We start from the raw sequence: 12,110 nt of genomic DNA, 5'->3' as shown, positions 1-12,110 counted from the left end.
CGCCGGATGTGTCTTACCAATTTCAGCCCCCACCTAAAGCATGTCTAACACATTTCTGCCCATCTAAATGTGGGCTAATATTTAACTTAAATTGATCCATACAAACCTTACTAGTAAAATATTTTGATTTTCTTTTTTGGAGGGGCAAGGGGGTAAATGTATTTTATTGGGGGAAGGGGGTTAATGTTATTTATAGCCATAACAAAGGGGGTAAATAGTTATATTAAATAATTAAAAATTATAAGAGAACAAATTAAAACATATTAAGACATGAATGGTCGTATCATTAAACCATCCCTTTATTAACTTAATTCATTTTAATCCGTCCAAATCTGATCCAAACTTTCTATGCGACACCACTAATTTGTACCCCATAAATCCTTTCTTGGTTTTAAGCCTTGTGAGGTTTTTTGTCCCGCATTTTAGTTGATATTTTTGTCAAAAAACAAATTGGAGACAAAAAAGTGGCTAAATGTTAAATAGTTTTTAAAATACTATTTGATAGACGTTAGAATTGGCCATTTTCCCATTTCGTCCGTTGCGTGGTAATATGAGATTTTGACATGTTATTGTAGGCAAGAAAAACCCAAAAAATAAGCCCACGTATATGCACTGCAAATTCGAGTGGAGGCCCAACTTTTAGTCATATATACTATTTAAATAAATTTTACACATAATTTTATCTTTATGTTTGGGGAAACTAAGCAAATATCCCATAAATGTAAAATAATACAAACATATAACCCTTTATATTCATACCTCACTAAATAATTACATTATATATCCCAAACTAATTTTGTTTAACTGATACTAAATAAATACCGTATATTGTATTGGTATCATTAATGCTGATAATTTTGCTTAATTGATACTAAATCAGTACATATAAACTATATTAGTATCATTAAGGTTTATACTCTTATAGGATCATTGACTAATGAGTAATTTATGAACAAGAAACCTTATTGATACTATATATATATATATACACACTCTTATAGTATTATTGACTAATGAGTAATTTCTGAACAAAAAATCTTAATGATACCACAACTATATACATATACTCTTATAATATCATTGACTAATGAGTAATTTCCAAAGAAGAAATCTCAATGATACCACAACAATATCAATATACTCTTATAGTATTATTGACTAATGAGTAATTTATAAAAAAGAAACCTTTAATAATATCAATACAGTATAATATATATATATATATACCAATTTAGTATCAGTTAAGTGGAATTGTCAGTTTTAATGATACCAATACGATATATGATGTTGATTAAATATCAGTTCAACAAAAATTATCAGCCTTAATGAAGGGGGTATGGGCTGTAATTATTTATGAGAGAATGAGTATTTCTTGAATAACTTTGGATTTAGGGATGACAATGTGGCGGTGCGGGGTGGGGTGGGTTGGGTTGAGCTTAACCCGTGAAATTTTTAACCCGCTCCGCATAATTTTTTTATTAATATTTTATTTTTCTAGTTAAGTTTGGTACTAAAAATAAAATTCATAAAAATAAATTTATTTTTTCATTAAGTTGTATTAATTTAATAGGATAGTGACTTAAAATTTTATTTTTTAGAGGTCAATTGGAAAACATGTAAGAAATTGAATTATTTTTTATTGTACATTTTCATTTACTATCTTGAATATTTTAGTAGCTTTCAAGAATCTATCTTAATAAATGATGCTCAATCACTTTTTATAACATGTAAAAAATTAAAATTAAGTTTAAACTCACATAAAATCACATATACCCGCAACCCTCCCCGCCCCGCCCCGCATTAGTTTTAAAAAAACTCACTTTAATCCGCCCTGCACAACCTTAAACCTGCTCTGCGCCGCATAGCCTAAAACGCACTCCACTCCACCCCGCATCCGCCCCCGCCCCACTACCATCCCTTTTTGGATATGAATATGTAATTATTTTGAATTTTATATCCCATTTATATAGTTTTCTATAAATTTTCCTTTATATTTCGCGTCAAAAGTTATGAATTCAATTTGAACTCTTTTAATTATTTCTAAACACGCCTTTTAGCGGACAAAAGAAAACAATCCAAAATATACCGTATTACAAGTTCAAATCATTGGATTTAAGTCTCATCTCGATTTTTCATTTAACTATGTGATTCTTTTTTAGCAAATCGCCAAGATGATGTTTGCAAGGTCATTTTCTTTTATTTAAATTGTATTAGGGAAAAATTACTTGGATGGGTACCTTTAAATGAATAATTACTGATTTTAGCGATACTTTTTATTTATTACCATTTATAGCAATACATAGAAATATTATATTAAATCTGCAATATATATTAAAAGTAAATTATGTATGCAATATATATGTATTATAACTATTTTTAAAAAAATATATTATGTTTGTTTGGCAAGAAATTGACACATTATATTATAAGTGTATTAAAATGTGTGATAAATGTATGATTTATCAATAAAACTTGTATTATATGTGAATAATAAATTGTTCTTTGTAATATGTATTAAAACTAAGCGTGGCAACGGGACAAGAACCGGTTATTTTGGAAAAAATATGCATACCGGTAATTTTGGAAAAAAATATGCATACCGGGTCCCAATGGCTATATTTTTTTAAAAAAAATATTAAAATTAAAAAATTAGGAACATTACTCAAAAAATATTAAAATTTTTATAATTTTAAAGTTAAAAATTTATACTTTTAAAGTTTTAAATACAAACTATAAAACTATAAAAGTTTAAATTTTACACTTTAAAAGTTTGAAAATTTAAATGTAAGACAATAATAAAAAAAATTAAGGCGAATAGCCTATAGTTTTATTAATATTAATTAAATAGTACAAGTTGAGTTACAAAATTTAGTAGAGTATGAAAAAGTCTAATCTACACAGCCACATTATAGGAAGGGTCATGTTTGAATTAAACCTTGAATTATCATACTCATACTAATAGACATTTAAATTTAATAGTTCATGCTACCAAGCAAATCTTTTTTAAAATCATTTAACATTTCTCTAGTAACATGCTTTGGAATCGGTTGATTAGATAGTTCCTCCATTGCATCAATGTCGTTGTCATTAAAATCTTGCATTATTTCATCAATGTTATTTTTAAATTTGGTCGGTAAAGGTGGACGACCATAACTCCTTCTCTTACCATTAATCTAATCTCTAAATAGTATGGATATCTCCAAGCTATCTGCTGCTAATAAATATCTATGCTCTCCAATTTGAAATCTTGCTGCACTAACAGCGTCTTTCGAAGCTACTGAAGATGCTTGAATAGCTAACACATCTCGAGCAATCGGTTGAAGTTTTGGAAATCCCTGGCCACGTTTGCTCCACCATTCTAGAAGATCAGTAGTAGTAGGTTCTGCATTTTGATTAATATATGCATCAAAATAATTTCTATCATTATGAGAAAGTTCAAGATAACAATCTATCATATCATCAAGATCATCTTCATTATATCTACTCCTAGAACTTTGAGCCTCTTCGTTACATACTACATTCATTCTATTAGAATTATACAAATCATACAATTTTCTAGCTTCAATTTTTATACTATCTTTAACATCTTGACAACTGTGTGTTTCATCATCTTCACTATCTATACCCAAATTAAAATATATTTTATCAACCATTCGTGATGCACCTTCATCTTTGTAATGTGGGTTTAACAAACAAGCGGTTAAATAAATTTGAGGAATAAGAATAAAATATTTTTAAAATTTTTCAATCATTTTCTTAACAGATTCTTCAAATATTGGTTTATTTTTGAATTTATAAAATTTACTAGAAATAACACAAATATTAGGTAAAACAGAGCAAATAGTTGGATAATAAAGTACATATATTTTTTTTGTAGTTAAATAAAAAACTTTTAAGAATTATAAAAGTTCTTTTACGTCATTCCAATCATTATCATCAAGTCTATATGTCATATTCGAATTATGAGCATTCCAAACCATTTGTAAAGGTTTCCTATATCCATAAGCGACTTCAAGCATTTCATATAAATAATTTCATCTAGTACACACTGATTTTGGATTTTTTCTAGGTGGAAGATTAAATTCACGACAACGATTTTCAAAATTTCTACGTCTAGACTTAACTTGCCATTTAAAAATAAAATGACATGCATTTTCAACTTTTATGCAACCATCACTATATATTGTTATACCTCTCTAACAATCAAATTATATATGTGTGCAGCACACCTAATATGAAAACCATCAATATAAATAGGGGAAAGAGACAATTTTAGTATTTCAACAGCAGATCTATTATTAAAAGCATTATTTAAGGTGACACTACTTATTTTATTACAAATTTCATAGTTTTGTAAAACATTTATAATTGTTTGAGCTATATAACTACCGGTTTTATCCATTTCACAACATTTATAACCTATTTTTTTTTTTGCAAAGTCCAATTTTCATCAATTCAATGTGCATTAATAGTGAAATAATCATTACCATTTACACTACGGCCCATATTAGAAGTAATTGCTATTTTACAATTATTATAATAAAATAAACAACAAAGATATTAAAAATGTTGAGCTTGATAATCAAATATAGCCTTTTTAATTATATTTCTAGTAAAACCTTTAAAATGTGGATTATACACAATTTGAATATAATGAAGAAAATCGGGATTTTCAGCAAAACTAAATGACAAACCCATAACAACAATCATTTTAGCTAATTCTTCAAGATGTTTTTCTCTACTATATAACCGTTGTATACTAGAGCCAGAAACATTAGAAGGATTTAATTGTGTTTGGACCATATTAGAGCCCCCTACTCTTACAGTTTTAGTAAGGGTGGTACCATTCTTTTTAGCTTCGGCTACAACTTTAGCATGCAAAAATTCATTTTTACAACATGACATTAAATGATTACTCAAATGTCCCGTCTCACCCTGTTTTCCTACAATTTTATTATTCATTCTATGTTTACATTTATTACAAATAACTTGTGTTTTATCTTTATTCTGAGTTATAAATTGCCACACAACTGAATTTTTAGCGCGTTCTACCTTAGGCCCAGAATGCACGGGGGGAACGGGAGCAGGACAACGAAAGGGAGCGGGAGCTGAGGAAGAGGGACTGGGAGTGGGAGTAGTAGCCGTAACTGGCTCAGTTTCATCATCATCATCATATTCATCAACATTATTATCAAAACTATCAATATAATCATTAAAATCATCATGTTCATCACCTTCAGGTAATTCCTCATCAAAATTACCAAATCTTCTTTTTAATTGTTCATGATAAGGATCTAATCCACTATTACTATCAATATTAAAAACAGTTTCATTAACATGCGTATAATCATCCGTATTTATTCTTAATTGAGAAGTTTTGTTAGTTTTAGATTTAGAAGTACTACCGAATTTTTTATTTTTCTTGGATTTTGAGGTAGATGAATTAGTGAACGAATTAACTATGGTTGTTGTACCCTTTTCAATAATGTTTTTACCGAAATCCATATTCAAATATAAAAAGTGAGTAAATTATATATTATATGAAAATGTAATGCAAAGTTTTAAACAAATAAATAACTAAATAAGTAGAGACTAGAGACTAATTACTCACAAAATAAATAATTAAATGCAAATAAATAAATAACTAAATGAAAAGTGAGTTGGAACAAATGTACCAAATGTCTACTTAAAAAAATAGATGTGTATGCCGAAAATTGAAAGTTGAATTTTGAAGCTCCAATTTCCAAAGACCAAATTCGTAATTTTAATGTTAATGAGAGATTAGAGAGTGAGACTTTTGAGAATTTTTGAGAGAGTAGAAGATAATATTTTTGTGAGTGAAAAGAATGAAGGATTTGGGGTATTTATAGTTAAAAAAAAAGGGATGAAAATGTAGTTTTTAGAAGGTTGGGGTGTTAAAAAAAGTTTTGGGGGTAGGGTGGTAGGGGGGTGTTTGGGGGAGTTGTGGGGATGAAAGAGCCGTTGTGGGGCCCAAAAGACGTTGGCCAACGGCTCCTACAACGGTTAATTGCAATTTAAAAAAAAATGGACCGGACCGGGACCGGAATCGGGACTAACCGGTAAATCCCAATTTCTGTCCCATTACCCCTCCCAGACCCACTACTAACCGGTACAAGCCGAAACCTAGACGGAACCGGTAACGGACCGGAACCGGAACCGGCACCTCCCGATTCCGTTGCCAGACTTAATTAAAATTGTATTATAAATATATTAAAAGTGATCAAATGATTAAAAAAAAAAATGCTATAAATGATTTTTTTTTTTTATCATAGTATATTTATATAAGTTTCCCTAATAATAACGTGCACTCGATATGGTGCATGTTCATCTTCCAATGAGAGGCCCAACTACAAAATTGGAAGAAGGCAATGCCCATATTTTAGAAGTTCTTTGTGGGCTATTCAGATGAGTGGTGATACAAGTCCACACAATATTGTTGATAGATCACTAGGACCATTGAGCCCAAATTAAAATTTGGGCCACTTGGTTCCAAATTGGATAAAATAGTCAAATACCTAGTCTTTATATTATTAAAAAACAAGAATTTGTCAAGAAGTTAAAGTAAATTATTATTTGGTCATTCTTCAATAAAAAATAAATTTGGACAAAAACAAAGATAAAACACAGAAAAATTTCTACAAGTGAATTTTGGTAAAGTTTTGAACTGTGATTAATCAAAATTCAGGAAAAAAATTAGTGGAATTTGAGAAATGAGTGTTGGTCGAAGTTTTCTTTTTCCTGATGACTTTATCATTTTTTCATGAACTCCAATTTAGTTATTCGCATTGATAAGTTCCCAAAAGCAAAAAAAATAAATTATTACATGTTCCATAATCATTTTCACTGTTTAATTATCATCATTTATCTACTATTTACTCTGTTTTAGTATACACCTATAAATAACATATACAAAATTATAAGAGATATTTAATACATTTGTATACAATAATATCTACTATCATACAACAAATAAACTTTGTCCTCTTTCTTGAATTCAAAATAAGATTCATTCGAAAACATCTCAAAACTAAATCAGATCACCTAAAATTTCATATTCAAGCTCAACAATACATAATCATTTTTTTGCAATAATATCCACTTGTAACATAGTTTATTTGAAAAATTGTTGTTTGTTGGTTGTTAAAACAAATATGGGACCCACATTCCACTTGTCCATCAAAGAATGGGACTCACGCGTTGTGCAATTGGACATGATGATGACACATCAGGACCACCCATTCTCCCCCTTTAATTATTGTACTACGATTTTTATTTTTTTGTGTAGAAGGTACTAGGATATTTAATGTATGATTGGATTTATGTAGATAGTAACAATATAGAGATAATTATAAAAATATATATTTTATTTTATATAAATATTAGTTAAATTTTCTGAGGGAGTTGTATCACCAAAATTAAATTTTATTAGATTGATTATAAGATTTTTAAAATTAAAGCAGATATTTGAAAATTTATATAAAATAAATAAATAATGAATTGAATCAAATAGGTTTATTTAATAAATAACGCATTCAATTAACTCACAAATATCATGTGATGATATATTTAGTAAATATTAATCAAATCACATTTTAAATATTGTATTAATTTATACTTAATCTATGTAACAACAAACAACTTATGTTAGTATACTTTCTGGATACTCCTATAAACGGTGCATTATTTTTATTTAGTAAGATATAAGGCATTATTATCATTAAAAAATATTTCTGAATCACTTTAATTTGAATACATAAATAGTAAACTCTGCGTTCAAAATTCTAATTATTCATTATATTCACCTATAATACACGATTATATTTAGAAATAGAGTTATCAAATGAGTGAATTTCTCTGAATAATTAAATTAAACTAGATTAAGTTAAAAATGAACATAGTAATAAATAGTCTAAATATAAGTAATTTATTTTTTTAGAAAAATACTTCTAATTTTTTTTTGACCAACCAATAATAACAAATTCACTCATAAAAGAAATTTGAAGAGAATAGTAACGTAGGCAATGTTAACCCGTGTCTTAAAAATTATTGTGATTGTTTATAAGTAACAGAGAATTGACCAATCAAAAATAAAAAATTAAGATACTCTTAATGGCAAGTATGTATTAAGCCAAAATATGAGGGATTAGAGAGGTAATTGAGCCCTTTAAAAAAGATTTAAGTATTAATTAGTGTCGAGAATACGTAGGAGTAGGTATATACCAGGTCAACAAATTGTGACTTTGGTGGGACCCAGCTGTACATCATAAATATCTTTAGATTTGGATCCTGATTTTTTTTATAGGCAATGCCGTGCAAAAAATATCTAGGACCTTCAAACTCACGTTTAACCATAGTTTAGTCACCAAAGGTTTATCTACTAACGGCGCAAACGGCACTAGTATATCCCCATATGATATTCCACCCTATGTCTCAAAGATTTCTTAACTAGTCCCTTTCCTATCTTTTTCTTATTTTCTGGTCCCTATATTTTTTTTTCTAACCACTTTTTTAAACTTACATTTTAAACGAGGCGAAATCGTATAAAAGATTATATATGGTATAAATATCTTGAGGTTATTTACATGATGTCCCTTTCAATTAAACTATATAAGCTTATGGGCAAATAATATTGATAAAAATCTTATAAGTTAATTACATGATATTAAGTATGTAAAATTCATGTATAGAATAAAATTGTAACAAAAATACTAAGATAGAAATAACGCACACAAATAAAACACAATGATATGGTATTATGATGTGGAATCATGATGTGGTATCATGAGATGAAAATGATGTTTTGTTTGGACATGCGATATTAAATTTTTGTGTTGTATATTTTTTCATAAATATAAAATCTCATAAGTTGTAAAACTATTAAAATAGTCTCAATTGTTTATTCAATCTTATCAAATAAACAAAAAATTACAAAATTGCATAATAAATTATTACAAATCTATTTGTTCTCCACTTAAGTAATTGTTTCATCTAACTTTAATTTAATAAAAAAATTGAACATAAATTGCAGTGTACTAGTCTTTAATATAATCCTCCCAAATAGTACAAACAATTTCCTCACGTTGAACTTGCATTTCTCGATCATGTGACCGATAAGACGAACCAACATTGTTACTTTGAGCATTTGTTGGTCAATATCACCTACAACTATATTATCATGCTCATAGACCATAAATATTTCATCAGTACTTTGGTATTCTTGCAAATAATTATGTAACACTGCACTTGCTATGATAATTTTTCACTTGTGTATCAATATCATAATGGTTCATGCATTGTTTCGATAATTTTTTCAAGCTTCAAAAGTTTGTTCAATCACATTGTGTAGAGATAAATGTCTATAATTAAACAATTCTTTGACATTCTGAGGCTCTCTTCCACTTCCTCGGTAATCTTGCAAATGATAGCGTAGTCTTTTGTATAGAGCTAAAAATTCTTTTGTGTTTCATAAACCAGCGTCAACAACATAATATTTATCTACCAACAAACATTTTATAAAGAATGGTTACTAAAAACATATGTGACGTAAATGAGACAACTTTGTGTAAATAAATAATATTTATTCTAAGGATGTAATTTAAAGTTACCATGTGGCGGAAATGGAAATTATGACGTTGATTCAACAAGTGCTCTTCAAGATTTTATGGTTGAGTATAAATAAGGAAAATTCACGCCATATACGCATTTAAGAGTAAATTTTACGGGTTTTAAACATACTTTTAAACAATTCTTACTTATAACAGTTTATTTACGGGTTATGACATATCAATTAAATTAAATTAAATTTAAAAATCAATTTCAATTTATTTAATAAATGATTAATCTGTTTATATTTTTATATTATTAATTAATAATATTTAATTAATTTGATTTCAGTTCCTTTTTTAAAACTAAAATTATCAGTTACACATATTAAGGGATTTACATAGATTAGACTTCATTGTCTACTGTTACACTCCAAACCTCCCATACCTCAATCCCACCACCCTCAAACCATTGCTATTCAAATATGTACGTCATCACCCCCACTACCCCACTTTCACCTTGTCTCTCCCATTTTTCTCACCAGCCAACTACACCATTTTCACAATCGTCTGTCCAATTAAGTTTTTCAACAAAATCATGTCTAAGAAACCCATTGAAACACCTTGAAAGAGTTTCAGATTGGTTGAAGGAACTTCTACTGATGAAGTTCATGCTACACTTGATATCAAGCATATAATGCATGTTCCTCAACAAGAAGATAGTTCCAAGTATGTATTTATATACTTTACTGTTTTCATTAGAAAAGGTAACTTAATTTATTTCTTAAAATGTTTTTTCTTTCAATTTTTTTTTCAGTGATTGTGATTTGTAACATGTCTACTCGTTGAATACATCAGTAATAATGTTTTTGATATGCATTATATTGATATCGATGCAAAGTACCATCGTCAAATGTATGCCACAATTCTATGACATTATGGAAAAATAAAGAATGAGAATGGCGCGATCAGTGAGAGTGAAGTTACTGGTACGGTTGCTAGCAAATTTGGTGGACCTCGCATAGCAAAAGAACATGTTTCGGATACCACCAATTATCCTACGCCAAGACCACAAACAAGAAATTTGAGATAGTTGATTGCACCTTCTACTTTTTTAGAATTACATGTTATTTTTTTTAACTTTTGGACAATTTTTTTGTGTTTAAGTACTTGATGATATATAATATCATATGTTCTCTTCTAGTCAGATACTATCTACATATGAATTACTGATTGACTATTATAATTTCAGTATACTAGTAATATACAAACTTCATACCAGTTGGATTCAATTTTTTTAAAGTATCAGTGTGTTTTCAAATTGTATATTTATTGGATGAAATGCGTACGTATGAAATCTAATTAATATTTGTATGACTATGACTTTAATGTTTTGATTTTGGATATTGTATGAATTGAGATATAATATTGGTATACAAATGGTATGAATTGTATTTTAACATTAGTGTGATTGTCTATTAACTGTGTATATGGTATAAATTTTTAAACTGGTATGAAAATAATATGAATTGTCAGTGATTTTTCTAAAAATATTACAATATGCTTACTTTCTATTCTAAACATGTTTTTGGATGAAACGTGCATGAAATCTAATTAATACGTGTATGCCTCCAACTTTAATGCTTGCTTGATGATATATAACATCATATGTTTTCGTCCAGTCACATTCCATCTACATATGAATTACTGATTGTCAATTATAATTTCAGGACACTAGCAATATACAAACTTAATAACAGTTGGATTCACTATTTTTAAAATATCAGTGTATTTCCAATTTGTACATTTATTGGATGAAATGTGTATAAAATCTGATTAATATTTGTATGACTATGACTTTAATGTTTTGATTTTAAATATTGTATGGATTGTGATATAACATTGGTATACAAATGGTATGAATTGTGTTTTAACATTAGTGTGATTGTCTATTAACTGTGTGTATGGTATGAATTATTAAATTGGTATGAAAATGGTATGAATTGTCAAACTAGTGATTTTTTCTAAAAATATCACATTATGTTTACTTTCTATTCTAAACTTGTTTTTGGATGAAACGTGTATGAAATCTGATTAATAAGTGTATGCATCCGACTTTAAATGTTTGATTATTGGATATTGTATGAATTGTGATATAATATTGGTATACAAATGGTATGCATTGTGTGATTATATGAAATTATGAATGTTTATACGAAATTCATGAATGTTTATATGAAATTGATTTATTGTTGGTATAATATGTGTGATATAAATTGAAGTTAGTGTTGGGATGAAACTTGAACAAGATTGGTAAAAAATTTGTTTTAATTTTATTTATATTAGGACACCAGTTGAAAACCAAATTAATATTCATGATAACTTACATTAAATACTCAGGATACCAAATGCATTCCATAATTATCTTGTATAATTATCACTATATTAACACTATCATATATATTAAGCTTGAATAAATTTAATGTCCAGCAGTATGAAATTGTATGATTAGTGAATGAAACACATATAAAAAATGAACAGTATGTT

The sequence above is a fragment of the Solanum stenotomum genome, chromosome 1 (genome assembly GCF_019186545.1).
Source record: "Solanum stenotomum isolate F172 chromosome 1, ASM1918654v1, whole genome shotgun sequence".
NCBI lineage: Eukaryota > Viridiplantae > Streptophyta > Magnoliopsida > Solanales > Solanaceae > Solanum > Solanum stenotomum.
This window is presented reverse-complemented; position numbering follows the sequence as displayed.